A 19,021-nucleotide genomic window follows, 5' to 3' on the forward strand; every position below is an offset into this window, starting at 1 on the left:
ACCCTGGATTCCCCATGACATTAGGAATTCCTGAACAATGTCACCAACCTTCTGACTTGATTATATAGAAAATATCGTTCAAGTCTGCAGGAAGTACACACAGACATTTTTGAAAGATTGGTTGGTACATTATTATGACTAGTTTCTATTCCTACTGTTTATTAAAAATTATATTTCTGAGCAAAATGGAGGGTTTTAGTAAATCACCAGCAGAAGCGGTCATGATGGTCCTTGTTTATATTTGTATCATTTAATATAGGAAAGAGTTTCTATAATTCTTGATGAGATTGTGACATGGAAAGAAAAATAGTAGCCATGGCCCGGGATTCTTATGATTATCACTGATTCTGCCAATAATTTTCTGTATTTAAATATCAAGTAAAAGAGCAAAATACTTAAGAATGCCACAAGTGGCTGCCTCCCATGATTTTTGTGTGTCTGTTTGGTAATTCCGTTCTACAGTGTAAATAGCTGGCAGCAGCAGTGTTGTGTGCTAAATATCTCTTTACAAAATGCTAGAAAACTAGAGAATTACTAACAATTAAGGGTTGGTACACACAAGTGGCCAAAATTGCAGTTTACAAAAGAATGATAATTGCTCAAGAAGATAGGATTGATGCATATAATTGGATTTGGTCATTTAACTTTTTTCATGTGTTTGCATTACCTCAAATGGATGCACGCAGTTGCTCTATGAATTAACAGGCATCATTTTGTATCCCAGCTTTCCTTCCTACACCTTTGCCCCTAACCTTCAGTGGCAACTACACTCAGAGTTTTTACTTTCTATCTGACTTCTTTATCAAAGCTTTCTTTTCTTTTTTGGACTCTGATAACATTGGTGATATAGTTAGACAGCAAATTTCCAAATGCAAGAGAGTTATAAATATTTACATTAATATACATATAATGCGACAATACTTGATTATATTCAATTACTGACCAGTGGCAAAACCAGATTTCAAAGTGTGGTGTGAGGACCGCAGGTTGTATTAATGTTTGTAGTATTGCAATGTTTATTCCTTTATGAGTATCATCAATTAACCATTGCTGCATTTGTTCCCATCAAGACTGTAACTGTTCTTAACATTCTTTCTGGTGAACAGACCCATGGTTTTCAAGAAAAAACATAAATGACTGCCCATATGGCAAATTTAACAGGTGTCACAGACAGCATACTGTGGAGGTGTAACAAAACAAAAATTGTTGGAGAAGGCACAGGTTATCGAGACAAGATAATGATTGATCTTTTAAAAAAGTTGACCACCATAGATTTTTTCTTGCTATCTTTTTCTTCTAAGATGAATCAGTCTCAATGTTAGCACTGTAGGGGAACCAAAGAATATTTCCTCATACTTGCCGATTTGAATAACAGGTTTCATATACCTGATCAGTTCTATCACATTTCTGGCAAATTACAAAATATTTCTCTATTACATCTACATGATTTTGAACATTTGGAAAACAATTGAAATTTGGATGGATTAGGTGAATTGACTCCATCTCCAAGAACCATGGAATTATCTGTGCAAAGAGCATCTTGTTTAAAAGTGTCACCTGCACACCTTAAATCTTGAAGCCTTTTGTATGCAAAATCTTGTTAAAATCTGAACTTTCCTAGAATGAATAAAATCTTCATCCTTTAAAAGCCAACTCCAAATGGGTGGAAAAGGAGCTGCTGAGAAGGAGGAAACAATGCTGAAAGATATAGAGAGGGTTGGGGATTATTGATTGGGGTTTAGGATACTGCAAGCGGACCACAGGGACTCTTGTCTTCTGCAAGCACTCATTTCAATGACCTAAGCCCTTGCACCTAAATGAAGCCCTTGCATATCCTCCTCCAAAGTGCTGTTTTAGACACCATCCTCATGGTTTCTCATCACAAAACTTGCCTGTTTCCAATCACTCCACTTACCCCAGCACCACCACCATTCTTCTCATCTAGAAAGGAAAGAAAATCAACTTGTATGTCAAATACGACTTTTGCCATTTCATCCCAAAGTTCTGTTAATACAAAATAATAACCTTTTAAGTCAGTTATTAATTTTACTTTAAGACTATGTACCCAAAGATGGTGTTAATGGTTTCTCTATTATATTTTTGCTGTGCTCACTTTTGTGACTCAAATATAGTTGAAATAGTTATCAAGGTTATGAAAGGTAGCTCAGAGGAGTAAAGATAAACAATAAAGATAAACAATAAATATTTCTCATCCTATTTGGCAAGCCTGGCATAACTGAGACAACTTACACAGGTAGAGGGAATAAAGATCACTTGAGATTTACCCTGAAAAAGTCAAAGTATACGGATATTCAAAAGAAAGAGACGCAACAAATTAGTACTGAAAAGCTCTCAGTATATGATATTCTTGAGCATCCTAAGTTGGGCTACATTATTAGAGATTGTGTTTACAAGCTAGAAAAGACTCTTTCTTCTTACCACTTATAAAAGCATAGTTAAAACACTATCTTGCCACAGATTTACCAAAAAAAAAAAAAAAACAGTTTAAAATGAGAAAAATAAATACCTTTGATTAGAGGAATTGAACCATAATGAAAACATACAGAACTAAATGTAGCTTGAATAGGTGGAAACTGAGGGAAGGTATGACTAGTCAACCAATTTTTGAAAGGATCACAGAAGAAATGGAGCAATTGAGTCAGGGAATACTCAGACTGTGTATTAAGAGGTATTTTCTAACACTGTTTCTAACACTGATGTTTGTTGGACTCTGGGAAAATTACCCTTTCAAAGGAAATGGTGGAAACCCTTTTTCTTACCTCATTTAAACTGGATTGGATCAAGCTTTCCCTCTGGGGATATACGTCTATTTGGACAGACTGTCCGGAGATGATTCTCATAAATTGTTTTTACTCCTGATTTATTTGAACCAAAAATTCTAGGGCGTCTGGTCATTGATTCTAAAAATAATTTCTCCTTCAATATGTTAACTCTTTTATCTCTTCTCCATCCCCATGATCTACTTTTGAAAGAAATATAAAGGAAATATAGTACTATTTCATTATTTTCCAAGAGTAAAATGAACCAAATAAATAAAAGTATTTGAAAGTGGTGCATTTTTGCTTTGGAATACTCTTGGAATGAAAATTTACGTCTATTAAATAAAAACTAGACATTTGACTATTATTACCATAAATATAATTCTGAAGTGATATAGAATTCAGTTCTAGTTACAAAATCATCTATTAAACTAATCACTCAGAAAGACCTCCATCCAAATGCTGTTATTATTACATAACATTTGTGGTGAAACCTAAAATTTTATTTCACATACTTAATAAAAGTATTTATTATTTATACAATTTTATTTATAGCTAATAGAAGTATAATATATAAAATACACTTATAGTATCTATGTCTTAAATATTATTTTTATAATAGTGATAATAATTTCGACATTTAATGAGCTAAGATGCTATCAATGTATTAGTTACAACAAACTGTGTTATTTCCTTGGGCTTTACATAGCTTTTCTACATAATAGGAAATTTTCAGAGACACAAAAAGGAAATTTTGTTTGTTTTGGAATGGATTACAAATTCTGTGTGTTGAAATAAAAATAGCAAGTAGTATTCCCACATTTGCCCTTCAACCTAAAGTCCAGTGGTATGGTGTGTGAGAAAAGGAGATTTCTCAAATATGAGAAATATGAAAAATTCCCAGGTAAGACGAGTGATTTTGATGGGGACAGCATTACCAAAACAACTTAGGACCCCAAATGAAGGATCATGTCTTATAACCAAACAATAATTGACTGAAGTTTAACATCTATATGTGTTGCTGGTAGAGAAGTTGCTGGGAAGCCACTGTCCGTGTCTTCTTGTTGACCAGCCTGAACCGAGAACATTTGATCATTCCAGGCAAAGAGCAGGCTTGCTGACCTAAAACATTTTCAATAGACCTGAGCACAATGATGCTATTTGCCTCCTTTTTAAAATGAAATGCTCAGTAATCTAGGGGGCTTCTAATCTGTTTACCAGCTGTACTGATGAGCTGGATTTATTTAACTGTTATCACCAACCTGACCTATGTTACAATGACAGATAATGTTTTAATGAACAAAAGTATCATCTTTCTCAGGCTTTGCTTTTCTATGAAAAGAGAAATTTATGTTCAAAGATTCCACTTTTCCCTACTCTTTAAATGTAAATATGTCAGAGATATATTAAAATGGCATTCGATATAGACTACTATTTTTAAAACAAAGTTGTCATTTGACTCCTGGTGAATTCCTCGTAAATTCAGGACTGAATAAAGAGATCAGATTACATTAAATGCATTTTGGTATCTATAACTTTCTGCAATGAATTAAAACTGGCTGATCGTGTCTCCGGTGCATTTCATTTTACGTTGATTCATGTACTGTAATATAACCTTCAAAATTCCCTTATGCCAACAAACTCACTCAGATATGCTGAGTGCAAGAGGAGATTAAAGTGGCTATAAGATTGAAAACTGTATGAAGGCATCAGATAATGCAGTAGAGGTATAATGAAAGTGTAAACAAAGCGGGTAAATGTAAAAATTACTGTTCATATAATCCACTGCTGAATTCAATGGAGACTTTAGCTCCCTGCCAAATATATATTAATACCAAACAAATTGGCAAGATCAATACACCAAGCCTGTTTCATTCTTATTAAAGTATTTTTCTCTTTGAGACTAAGCATAAGTAAGGCATGTCATTCTCCTTTGGAAAATGTAATATTTCCCCCAGTAGGAATTAAACATTCAGGTATACTCAGACTCCCAGATCTGAGAAACTCACGTCGGATGATTTTCCTCCAATCTTTAAAATTGAAGTTACTTACAGAAATAACCTTTTATATTTTCCTGAGCAGAAGCTTTTTGTTTCTGCATTGTGAAAGCCAATCCATCCTTTAAAGGCTCTTTAAGCTGGCAAAAAAAAAAGAAAGCATTATTACTGAGCTAGGAGCCTCTATTGTTTCAGTAGTAGCGAGAGTTATGGATGAATGCTTTCAACAGAAGTTAAAAGAGATAATGAGTCTTTAATGATACAAAATCAGAGCCTTGTGTGCCTAGTGAAGCCTGACACAGGCTCCAGCTTGCAGCTAGCAAGGAAAGCTCATCCGCTATCTGTTTTACAGGCCAAAAATACCCACAAAGTTCCTCCGTGGAAAATTGTATATCCTTTAAGATAGGATCAGTGGTGTTTGTCTGTTAGATTAAACTGTTCTGAGATGCAAACCAAAATAGGACAATAAGGCTATATTCTATCCTTTTCCATACATCTCTTTAAAAGTTTAAGGTAAATACTCCACCTTAAAAGAAGCATCTTCTAATTTATTCCAGACTTTTTCAAGAGCAATTTCCTTTATTTTTCTTCCTCTCCACCAAAACTACAAACAAGAAACTCCAGAGTCACCCGCTTGGGTACACCCTCTGCTATGCTGACCAGATGGTAGATTACTTGGCTCAATTGAGAGAGATTTTCGTCCACCAAATATTAGGAAACTGGTTTGGATCTCAGCTGTGTAAATGTGTTAAGTCCCAGCTAGAAACTTCTGGGAAGCAGTGGGGAAAAACCTCCTCCTCCATGAACACAAGCCAGGCTCCTTGATGTTAAATCAGATTTGCTTCTGAAAGGATTGGCATGTCTGATATGATTAGGAAGCTTCAGTTGTGCTGATTATAAATTAAAATTAAGAAAAACAGATTGATCTGGAAAATAAGAAACATAAGAGCACATTGCTGCACTCTACTCTTTGCAGTGATGCTTTAAAAGTGATGGATATGGGAATTATTTATTGTAGGAATCCTAACTAGGTTACTGTATAAAGATTTGCATTCTATCATCATTGTATTAAGGTGCCAAAATCAGTTACAGAAATGAAGAAAGGAAAACATCAACATAAATTGACTTGGTATATATTTAGCATGCATTTTTCTTTCATTTTCAAAAAATGTTCATGGGTGTGAGTGAATCTGGGAGCTGTGGGAAGGTGGGATTAAGAAGGCAAATAGATCATCATTTAGTGAAAGGACGCAAATTATTCCGCTGTTTCCTTTTTTGGAAAGAAATTCATTTTAGTATTTGCTCCTTTCTCATTCGTTTCCCCCTCACCCCATTCCCATTTCTAGCCATTCACCTCCTCTGTTCTAGACACACTGGCGCAGGAGAGAAAAGATCATTAAAGTTAAAATAAAGAAAGGGGATGTGGTGCATATTTAAAAGAGTTAAAATGTATGAAGAGGGTGGGGGGGAAAGACAACTGTGTTTTTTTTACTCCAAATTACTATTTCAAGCCATGTTATTATTACGACACAAAGAAGCAATAATTGTTGACAATGTGGGCATATATTTAACTGGTTAATTTTAACTTTACGATGGTGAGGTTTCTAATCTATTACCTGGCATTAATACCAAATATGACTGTAAAGAGGTGAGTATATTCTTAGAAAATCTATCCTATCATCACCAAATAATTGGAGTTTCTTTCTCACAGAAAAATTAATTGTTAAATAGAAGAATTGTTATAATTATGCCCACCATGACAGCTTATAACCTTTCCATGAATACAGAAAATACCAGGTGACCACAGAGAAACTCAATGTCTAGAAAGAGCCATCACTTATTTTTCCCCACCGCCTCCCTCAGATTCTCTCAGGGACATTAGACAATAGATAAGGTCATGTGAACTGTTTCCTTTTTATCAGTAAGCAGGGTATATTGGATGTGGTTGGTTTTCTTAACTTTGAGTTAATGAATCAAGGGCCACTGACAGCCTCCCCCCAAAAATGGGTAACACTGTTTTCTTCTGGAAAAATCTTCTGCCTCTATACAGCATAATTTAAAGTATCTAAAACAAATAGAGAATTTCTGAATTCTGAATGCAATACTTTGCAAAAGCACACAAGCCTAAAGATGGGCAAGACTGCAGCACTGCTTTGCAAAACTAGTATATTGCTATTATCTGAACAACCAAAATCTAGATGCAATCTGTAGCTATATTTTTTAATGTCATTTACTATTCTACGTTCTGGGACTACAGTCACGAGCAAAGCAGACAAAAATCCATGCCTTACACTCTAGTCTCTAGACGAGATGCTGAGAACACAGCAGTGAGTAAAATAAAAGAGATCCATGCCCTGTACCTGGAAAAGATGAAAACTCTAAGTCAAAAAGATACATGCACCCCAATGTTCATAGCAGCATTATTTACAATAGCCAAGACATGGAAGCAACCTAAATGTATCTCCATTGACAGATGAATGGATGAAGAAGATGTGGTATATTTATACAATGGAATATTACTCAGCCATAAAAAAGAATGAAATAATGCCATTTGCAGCAACATGGATGGACCTAGAGATTATCATACTAAGTGGAGTAAGTCAGACAGAGAAAGACAAATATCATACGATATCTCTTATATGTGGAATCTTTAAAAAAAGGATGCAAATGAACTTATTTACAAAACACAAACTCACAGACATAGAAAACAAAATTATGCTTACCAAAGAGGAAAGGGGGGAGGATAAATTAGGAATTTGGGATTAACAGATACATACTGCTATATATAAAATAGATAAATAACAAGGACCTAATATATAGCACAGGGAACTATATTCAGTATCTTCTAATAACCTATAATGGAAAAGAATCTAATAAAATATACATCAGTGTGTGCATGTGTGTATAACTGAATCAATTTGCTGTACACCTGAAAAATTGTAAATCAACTATACTTCTATTAAATAAATAAATGAGATCCATGCCCTTATGGCACTTAAAGTCTAATGGAGATGATAGCCAATAAGCAAGTAAATACATACATACACATGTACATACATACATAACATAAAGCAGATAGAGAGTGTGAATGTGTGAAACAAGGGAGGTGTGACAGAAGCATAGAAGAAGCTGATGTGGAAAATCAAGATTAGAAAGGTAAGTCTTTCTGGAGATGGAAAGGTAAGAGTTTTGGAATCTTTTTGAGACTCTTCTCTCATACCTCTGACAAACTTTTCAAAAGAAATACCAGTGAAATATAATTCTATCTCATTATTTTTCTAGAGTAAAAGGAATCAAATAAGAACATGTGGGGCTTCCCTGGTGGCGCAGTGGTTGAGAATCTGCCTGCCAATGCAGGGGACACGGGTTCGAGCCCTGGTCTGGGAAGATCCCACATGTCGCAGAGCAAATAGGCCCGTGAGCCGCAACTACTGAGCCTGCGTGTCTGGAGCCTGTGCTCCACAACACGAGAGGCCGCGATAGTGAGAGGCCTGTGCACCGCTATGAAGAGTGGCCCCCACTTGCCGCAACTGGAGAAAGCGCTCGCACAGAAACGAAGACCCAACACAGCCAAAAATAAATAAATAAATAAAGAATTATTTAAAAAAAAAAAAAGAACATGTGAAAGGGATGGATATATCTTCTAAGAATATTTGTAAGGAGCTTTCTTTTTGATAAAACAAACCAAAACAACCACAGTTCAACATAGTAAGACAGTACTTATTCAAACAAAGTGTAGGGTTTAAAATTATTATCTAGATGATTCCAGAAATAAATACTGTTTGAAGGGAAAAACATGATTAAAATTTGGGGATTGAAAGATTCAGATTATTGGCCAATATTAATCACATACTTCAGACAGATTTTCAACTACTTATTTCATATTATTGATATAATATGCATCTTTATATAAAATATCCTTACAAAATTAGGAGCTTTGCCAAAGGTGTTGCTTCCAGTGCTCTGATTATGTTTTAAAATATAACATTAAACATTTAATAATAGCTTCAATGAAAACAAACTAGTTTAAAAAGATATAGTAATCCATTTTAAAAATCCCATAAAATTTAAAGATGGGAAGATAGTTGGGTTGGTCATTTTGTCATTCTATTCAGACACTTTAATTTTATATAACATCTATTCCTTAAAGGTTTTTTCTAATCTAATTTGCATGACCCAAACAGTTGGGTTTCCAACATATCTCTGGAAAAAAATGGCTGTGTTACCAAATATATTTCACTGCTATAATTTTCTCTTATTACAATTTAAATAATGTAAACATGCAAACGATAGAGGTTTTATTGATCCATATCATTTCCTACTATTAATAGCAAATAGAGTTACAATGAAATAGTACAAATAAATGTATATTACCCTTAATAATAGCAATAAAATTACAAAAGCTAATTAACAAAACTGTGAAATACATAATGGGACTTAATGCTCTTTGTTTAGAGTTAGACCATAACCTACAGCTTATATTCAAGAATTCCAAATTTGTTTCAAGACCTGAGTGTCTGTGCTACACACAATAAAGAGAAGAAAGGTTGGTTTTGTTGGATCAAATAGGTAAAGAAGCTGATGAAGAATAAAGAGAATAGTACCTTTTGTTGAAGCAAATGATTTCAAACTGATTATTTTTGCTTTACTTTCTGATCATTGAATTTGATAATATCCAATCATTTTACTATTTTTGAGCTGAATAGATCCTACAGTACCCCTGTTTTCCTTTCTATTTAAATGACATTTTTAAAAGCTTAAATGTGAACTTTTACTAAGAATCTGATTCTTTCCAGTTCTCAGAATCAACTGCCAAATAAATGAACAAATTTTTTCCTATCATCCAATGCTTTCATTTAATAGTAATAATAAATTTGCAGGTAGATAAAATGAAAGTAAATGTGTGTGCTTAATCAGAAGTTTAATTATCAATCAATATCAAAAAATTTAATGAAATGTGAATATAAAACAGAACATAAAAAATATCATTCTCTTGCACTAATATAAATACATATAGCTTCCTACTATATGTCCAATATCTTGTTCTGCTCTATAAAAAAGATAAAAATGAACATTCAGCTCTTATCTTTGAAGAGCCTAATACATTGTATCATTAAGGAAGGAAATGGCAGTAGTAGCAGCTGTTACAAAGGCCTTGGAAGCAAGGGCACTTGATTTTGAGTTCCCATTCTGATACTTATTATTTATGTGACTTTTGTTTTGCTGCTAGGTGTGTCAATTTTAGAAACTTTGACCTAGGGATTCAGGCTAGGTGGACTAGCAAATGAAGTCAGAAGAATCATCGTGGGTCAGGAGAACTGGGAAGAGCTATGAGATTGGTAGTTCTCATAACAATAAAGAGCAATTTTAACGAGGAACAGGGATAAACGGAAATTAGCCAAAAAGTAAACACATGTTAGCCTTTATTTTTTACTTTGAAGTCTCCAGAAATCAATATTTGCATGTGTCTGAATGGATATTTTTAAAAACAAACTAAAAATATGATATGAATTCATTAAAGTTTTCCTTAAATGATTCTCCTCTTAAATCTTAATATCCATGTCCTTCATCTCTAACTACAATTGATTATCAGCCGAAGAGTATGTGCTTCATACTCTACTGGAGAAACAACACAAGACATAGTAATATTTACCATTCTTAACATTTTGTTGTTTTGAATTGTATTTCTTTAGACATCCTAGCACACATTTTATAGCTGATCTCTATGTAACTAAACATTCTATTATAATGAAAATCTCATGTGCAGACTTTCCAAAGAACATCTATACCAAAGTTGGACCAAAGACAAACTTTTGATAGACACTGGTATCCTGAAAACATCTACTATATTAATAAGATAGCCATTTCCAATGAAAACATTTGCCTTACCAGAGAGCTCTTAATAATACCTAGTAAAGATTATGTAAGGAGAAGTAAGTGCCCTAGCTTTCCATTTCAAGAAAGGATTTTACATGGAACAGATACAACGTTTTAGCTATCCTTGGACACCTTTTCTTCCTTAATATTTAAAATTAGCACACAATCTCTGCACTCAATCTATTTTTATTTTCAAATATATATAAAAAGTTTCAATCTCATCAAGTGTTTTTGGGAATTTATTTTTGTGGTGTAATTCATCATAACCTTAAATAACTTTCTATTTGTTGTTATCCTCATTCTTTTGGCTTTATTGAACATCTTCCTTGTCCAGCTTCTTTCATATTATAATGATTACTGATTACACCTGACATAAAATAATAATGTGCAAATAAGTACTTATATTATTTTAGGACTCTTTTAGTAGCAAGCAACAGAAACCCAACCAGGGCTAGCTACAGGAGGAATGTCACTAAATCAAGGGGAGGACAGGGAAACAGCATTACAGTCTGGCTCCATTTGTTGTCTCTCCTTCCCTCTATGCATCAGTTTTAATCTCTCTTATTGCAGGCCAACTGCTTCCATGTAGCAAGCACATGCCCACTGACAGTTTCCATAGTCATTCTCACAGCTTGGACATTACCAGTTTGAAAATCCCTGGGGAAGGACTCCAATTGACCTAGTTCGAGTTCCTTGCCACCTCTCAAAGCAGCTGTTCTCAACAGGAGTCATGCATTTCCTAAGAGGCATTTTGGAAAGTTGTGAGGGTACTTTTGTCTATCTCAATAATTGGGAGATGCTATTGGCATTTAGTAGGCAGAAGCCAGAGATACGGATGCTCCACAATACAAAGAACAATCCTACAACATGAAATGTTCCAGTAATGGTTTGCCCTGAGTCACCTCATTAACACTTGGTTTCTCCTGTAACAACAACAACAAAAACTGTGCGTGAGTGGGGGTAGAGGTATGTGTGTATCTGTGTAACAAGTGTGTATAATACACATACACATCATATATATGAATATCAATATATAACACATTTATCAAGACTGTCTACTGTTCTAATTAAACAATATTGCTTTCTTATTCATACTATGCAGGTTGTAAAATTGGCTGGATGCCCTGAAATGCAATTTAAAGTGTCATATAAGTTATTATGCTCTGTTCTGTCCTTATTTACCAAGAAATCCCTCCAAACAAAATTAACAAAATGGGCTCTGCTATTTCTTTGGAAGCTGTCTTCTTGTCAGTAAAGTTTACACATTTAAATGAATACTACTCTGTATAATTTTCAGATTATATTACACATTTGCAGCTGGAACAGACACTAAAAACTGACATAAAGTATGCTCACTTTCTACGCATAACAGTTGCTGTAAGAACCTTGATATTCTACATATTTCCATATTTTTCTTGTTTAAATGCACACTTTTTGAGAATTTTGGTTTTGGGTGTAAGGGATTCTTTCTCTGGATTGAGGTTGGGACAATGATTCTCATAACCTTTGGCACAAAAAAGATAGTCTTAAGCTATTTTTGCTGCTCAGTGAGTGTACAGGTTTAATTTTATCAACGTTTTAAGTGATTAAGTGTGAAAGGCAGTACCAAAAATGAAAACAATTCTAAAAATGCCATAATACTTGATAATGACTATAAAGCTGTTCACAAAATGAGACTTACCACCTGAAGGGTGTTAGAAAACTAATGTTCATATCTTCTCTGTGGCACTAAATTAACTATATGATCACGGCTAAGTTACTCAATCATCGTAAACTTTATTTTGTGATTTGTAAAAAATGGAAATAATGAAGCCTACCCAACAGACTTCTTTCAAAAATTAATTGTGATGATATATAAGAACAAACCCAGCGTACTATCATTACTTGGCTAGTTTGATGGGTTTAAATCTCTATCTAATAAAACCTTTATGTTATGTGTTGCTAAGAGCACAGTTATGAGCCCACAAGCTCACCCCACAAGTGAGTGAGTTGTGACATTCGTCAGAAGCAGTCATTGAAGGCCATTTTCAAACTTGAAGTCCTAAGATGACTTCAGGAGACTCAAGATCACCACAAAACTCACCCAGGGAATCATTCTATCGTCAGTGGTTTTGAGGCATTTTCTCATGTTTCATTCCAATCATTGAGAAACTCGAAGAGAAAAGATTAGTTAGTTGATAATAAAGATAATCATATATTTACTGCTGCTGTAATCTGAGCACCCCTGAATTCTCCAGCATTCTGAGTTCATCCTTTTCTTTGGTATCCAGAGAAATTAAGTTACACCCACATCTGTATAACTGCAAGAAATCAAGTCTCCTTAAAAATATTTTTGCCTTTCCCTAGGGGAGAAATGTTATATCATTAGTTGAACTAAATTTCTGCTCTTAGTTTTCTCCTTGAGAAACTCTAGTTGTGTCATTACTGCCTCTAGACGCTTCTGTGGTCTCTAATCCCAAATCAAGGATTTGGTTTGCCATACAATAAAAATGAAGGTTGACTTTTCATTCATTCATAACTCATGCATACAAAAAAATGTTTCCCAGGACTCATGCAAAGGATATGACTGTGAATAGGATAGTCAGTCCCTGTCCTCCTAGAGTTTATATTCAAATGGGAAAGACAGATATTAAGCAAAGAATTACATGATAAACTAATTTATTACAGTTGTGATACTTCCAAAAAATATACAAGTTTCTGTGAAAGTATGTATTAGGGAGACTTAATCTAATCTAGGGACTAGAGGAGAGTTCTCTGAAAAAGTGGCAAAGTGAAAGTTTAAATATGAGCTGAAATTACCCAGGGAATGGAGGAGCATTATAGTCATAGATAACTGCACATGAAGTTGGAAAGACTGTTTCATGAACTTAAGGAGGCCAGTGTGCATGTAGTTATTGAATGAGGGGAACAATGGCATAAAATGAGGCAATAGCAGGAGGCAGGACCAAACCAGGGAATAACGTTCTGTTCTGTGTCCTAAAAAAATGACAAGCAATTTATAATTGCTTAGGTTGGAGTGTGACAATCTAAAACATTCTAAACAATCAGTATTTATAACACACCCAGAACTCTAGGTACATAAATTTAATGGTACATACTCATTTGGGAAAAACATCCTTCAAATTTTGCCATCAAACATTTGATAGAGACTTCTGTTTGGTTGCACAGAATCAAAGCACTTTTGCTCTTTCAGAGAAATCTCATATATGAGAGGCACAGCTTAGTTTTCTGTTGCTAGAGAAGCCTCCTGAAATGGAGGACTATAAATACTGAGGAAGTGACACAATAGTTTAAGAACTGTTACAAATTATTTCAATGGATCCAAGAGTTCAGTGAGGAACTTGTGATTTCAGTTCTGACATGGGAAAAGCTTGGAAGTCTTCATTCTAGCGTTACAGCCAGAAAAAAACTAGACAAATGAAAATCAGTGATATTTCTCAGATCCATCAGACAACTGAGGTCTTGGTGCCAACAGCTACACCAAAATCAAACAATCATAGCTGAGATCTGCTTACCTAGAACTGAAGCTGCTGTGCCATAAACTGGTAGGAACATGTAAATAATCATTTTCACCAATGGCTGGAGGCTGAGTTTGATGCTGGTATGACAGTGAGAAACTTTTCAGGGGCCACAGTTTTAGAGAAGCTCCCACACTTTTGTTGACTTTACCTCCAGGAATGCTACTAGGATCTCATGGTAAAGATCTGAGAAAGATTCCCTCCTGGCTCTGGCAGGGAGAAAAGAGTAATCATTGCAGAATATATCCAGAGCCTTCTCCATAAGGCTTCTCCATAACAAAGACCTACTTTCCAGAAGAAAAGACTTTGCTGGAGACTTATTTCCTTCCTTGAGGATGAAAATTCCTCCTACTCCAGGCTTCTCTAGCCTTCCTGTTTCAACTAAGTGGGAGGGGGAAAGTACAGTCAACAGTCAGGTCTTTAGGAAAATAGATTGGGAATACTGCAGTCAGGGAAGAAAGTAGAGGGTAGGGGATAAAACTAAACCACTGGAGGGGGGCAGAGTCAAGATGGCGGACTAGGAGGACGGGGAATTCACGTCTTCGCACAACTAGGGCACTGACTGGGCACCAGTGGGGGACCATGGACATCTAAGGGGATGGGAGGAAACCCCAGTGACAGGGTAGGATGTGGGGCATGGAGGGGAGAGGAGAAGTGGAGGTGGGATGGAACTGGCGCCCCTGAGGGGTGGCTGGGGGAGGGGAAGGGATCCCACACCTGAAGGGGGAAATTGGGGGACCAGGGGAGGGCAGAGGATCAAAAGAGAGCGTGGCCAGGTTTCTCCTGCCCACTTTGATGCCCGGGAGCCTGCTGAGATCCTGGACCAGATCCTCTACCCCCCAAGGCTCCCTCCAGCCACACGGGTCCTGAGGGAGTGGGAGGGAGGGAAAGGGGAGCAAAAGTGAAGTCCAGACCTACAGGACTGGCACCCCTGAGGGGTTGCTGGGGGAGGCGAGGAGTTCCTACACCCAGAAGGACCCACCCACGGTTAGGGGCTCAGCAGGGACAGGGGAGACCCTGGGGGAGATAGTGGGGGTAGAGGCGTGACAAAACAGAAGGGAACGCAGCCAGTGTGTTCCCTGTCCACTTAGGCACCTAATCTTCTGCCCTCGGAGCCTCCCTCCTGCTGCACAGAGCCCAAGCCCCACCCCTACACCCCCACCCAGGGCCCTACCTCTATACTCGGAGACGCCCTCCAACGCTGGGCTTAAACCCCACCCACACACCCTCACTCAGGGCCCTACCTCCAAACTCCAGAACTCCACACTCCGGAGGCCCTCCTTTCCATGTGCTGCCTCTCCCCTTCTGCACAGGTCCTAAGCAGAGGCCCTGCTCCATGCTTGAACATCACCCTGCCTAGGCCTTGCCCCCAGGGCCTTTTCCAGCTGCATGGGTCCTGAGCCTAGGCCCCGCCCCATGCTCAAACGTCACCCCCCACCAGCCTAGGTCCCACTCCACCCTAAACCATGCCCCTGCCTAAGATCCACCTCTGCTTAAACTCCGCCCCCATAGCCAAGGCTTTTTTATTTTCTTTCTTTCTGTTGTGGTTTTATTTTACCTTCTTGCAGTTGTTTCAATTATATTTTTACTTTTCCTAATATATTTTTTATGTTTCTAATTTTATTTTGTTTTTTATTCTTTGTTATTATATTGCTCTTTTTTTTTTTTTTTTTTTTTGGCCATGCCACATGGCTGGCAGGATCTTGGTTCCCAGGGTACAGGTCAGGCCCGAGCTGCTGTGGAGGGAGCTCGGAGTCCAAACCACTGGACTAATAGAGAACCTCAGACCCCACGGAATATTAATCAGAGTGAGGCCTCACAGAGGTCCACATCTCAGCACCAAGACCTGGCTGTAGCCAACTGTCTGCAAATTCCAGTGCTGGATGCCTCAGGCCAAACAACCAGTAAGAGAGGAATACAGCCTCACCCATCAAAAAAAAAATGAAATGACAAAATAATATGTTACAGATGAAGGAGCAAGGTAAAAACCTAGAAGACCGAATAAATGAAGACAAAATAGACAACCTACCTGAAAAAGAATTCAGAGTAATGAAAGTAAAGATGATCCAGAATCTCAGAAACAGAATAGAGAAAATACAAGAAAGATTCAACAAGGATCTAGAAAAACTAAAGAGCAAACAAACAATGATGAACAACATAGTAACTGAAATTTAAAATACTCTAGAAAGAATCAATAGCAGAATAACGGAGGCAGAAAAACGGATAAGTGAGCTGGAAGATAAAATGGTGGAAATAACTGCCAGGGAGCAGAATAAAGAAAAAAGAATGAAAAGAATTGAGGACAGTCTCAGAGACCTCTGGGACAACATTAAAGGCACTAACATTCGAATTATAGGGATCCCAGAAGAAGAAGAGAAAAAGAAAGGGTCTGAGAAAATATTTGAAGAGATTATAGTCGAAAACTTCCTTAATATGGGAAAGGAAATAGTCAATCAAGTCCAGGAAGCGCAGAGAGTACCATACAGGATAAACCCAAAGAGAAACACACTGAGACACAAATTGATCAAACTATCAAAAATTAAACACAGAGAAAAATTATTAAAGGCAGCAAGGGAAAAGCAACAAATAACATACAAGAGAATCCCCATAAGGTTAAAAGCTGATCTTTCAGCAGAAACTCTGCAAGCCAGAAGGGAGTGGCAGGACATATTTAAAGTGATGAAAGGGAAAAAACTACAACCAAGATTACTCTACTCAGCAAGGATCTCATTCAGATTCGATGGAGAAATCAAAATCTTTACAGATAAGTAAAAGCTAACAGAATTCAGAACCACCAAACCAGTCCTACAACAAATGCTAAAGGAAATTCTCTAAGCAGGAAACACAGAGAAGAAAAAGACCCACAGAAACAAACCCAGATCAATTAAGAAAATGGTAATAGGAACAAACATATTGATAATCACCTTGAATGTAAATGGATTAAATGCCCCAACCAAAAGACACAGACTGGCTGAATGGATACAAAAACAAGACCCTTAAATATGCTGTCTACAAGAGACCCACTTCAGACCTAGGGACACATACAGACTGAAAGTGAGGGGATGGAAAAAGATATTCCATGCAAATGGAAATCACAAGAAAGCTGGAGTAGCAATACTCATATCAGACAAAATAGATTTTAAAATAAAGACTGTTACAAGAGAAAAGGAAGGACATTACATAAGGATCAAGGGATCAATCCAAGAAGAAAACATAAAACTTATACATAATTATGCACCCAACATAGGAGCACCTCAATACATATGGCAAATGCTAACAGCCATAAAAGTAGAAATTGACAGTAACACAATAATAATGGGGGACTTTAACACCCCACTTACACCAATAGACAGATCATCCAGACAGAAAATTAGTAAAGAAACACAAGCTTCAAATGACACAATAGACCAGATGGACTTAATTGATATTTTTAAGACATTCCACCTGAAAACTGAAGAACACACTTTCTTCTCAAGTGTACATGGAACGTTCTCCAGAATAGATCATATTTTGGGTCACAAGTCAAACCTTGAAAAATTTAAGAAAATTGAAATCTTATCAAGCATCTTTTCCAACCACAATGTTATCAGATTAGAAATCAATTACAGGAAAAAAACAGTAAAAAACACAAATACATGGAGGCTAAACAGTGCTCTGCTAAATAACCAAGAGATCACTGAAGAAATCAAAGAGGAAATAAAAAAATACCTAGAAACAAATGACAACGAAAACATGACGATCCAAAACCTATAAGATCCAGCAAAAGTAGTTCTAAGAGGGAAGTTCATAGCAATTCAAGCTCAACTCAAGAAACAAGAAAAATCTCAAATAAAAAATCTAACCTTACACCTAAAGCAACTAGAAAAAGAATAAGAAAGAATACCCAAAATAAGTAGGGGGAAAGAAATCATAAGAGCAGAAATAAATGAAACAGAAACAAAGAAAGCAACAGCAAAGATCAATAAAACTAAAAGCTGGTAGTTTGAGAAGATAAACAAAATTGATAAACCTTTAGCCAGACTCATCAAGAAAAAACGGGAGAAGATGCAAATCAATAAAATTAGAAATGAAAAAGGAGAGATTACAACTGACACTGAAGAAATACAAAAGATCATAAGAGACTACTACAAGGAACTATATGCCAGAAAATGGACAATCTGAAAGAAATGGACAAATTCTTGGAAAATTACAACCTTCCAAGATTGAACCAGGAAGAATTAGAAAATATACACAGACAAATCACAGGTAATGAAATTGAAACTGTAATTAAAAATCTTACAACAAGAGGGTAGACAGCAGAAGCAAGAACTACAATCCTGCAGCCTGTGGAACAAAAACCACATTCATAGAAAGATAGACAAGATGAAAAAGCAGAGGGCTATGTACCAGATGAAGGAACAGGATAAAACCCCAGAAAAACAACTAAATGAAGTGGAGATAGGCAACCTTCCAGAAAAAGAATTCAGAATAATGATAGTGAAGATGATCCAGGACCTTGGAAAAAGAATGGAGGCAAAGATAGAGAAGATGCAAGAAATGTTTAACAAAGACCTAGAAGAATTAAAGAGCAAACAAACAGAGATGAACAATACAATAATTGAAATGAAAAATACACTAGAAGGAATCAATAGCAGAATAACTGAGGCAGAAGAATGGATAAATGACCTAGAAGAGAGAATGGTGGAATTCACTGCTGCAGAACAGAATAAAGAAAAAAGAATGAAAAGAAGTGGAGACAGCCTAAGTGACCTCTGGGACAACATTAAATGCAACAACATTCGCATTATAGGGTTCCCAAAGGAGAAGAGAGAGAGAAAGGACCCGAGAAAATATTTGCAGAGATTATAGT

The 19,021-nt window shown here is 36.3% G+C and overlaps 1 long non-coding RNA gene across 1 annotated transcript in view; it reads right to left on the reverse strand.

The window, feature by feature from the left end:
* LOC309625524 overlaps nt 1-19,021 on the reverse strand; it is a 129,902-nt gene that overhangs the window by 72,082 nt on the left and 38,799 nt on the right. Inside the window, exon 2 of the long non-coding RNA XR_014242563.1 lies at nt 1,916-1,941. This is a non-coding gene — a long non-coding RNA (uncharacterized lncRNA). The remainder of the gene's footprint in view (nt 1-1,915; nt 1,942-19,021) is intronic.

The sequence above is a fragment of the Balaenoptera borealis genome, assembly GCF_965194805.1.
Source record: "Balaenoptera borealis genome assembly, chromosome: 3".
NCBI classification, from domain to species: Eukaryota; Metazoa; Chordata; class Mammalia; order Artiodactyla; family Balaenopteridae; genus Balaenoptera; species Balaenoptera borealis.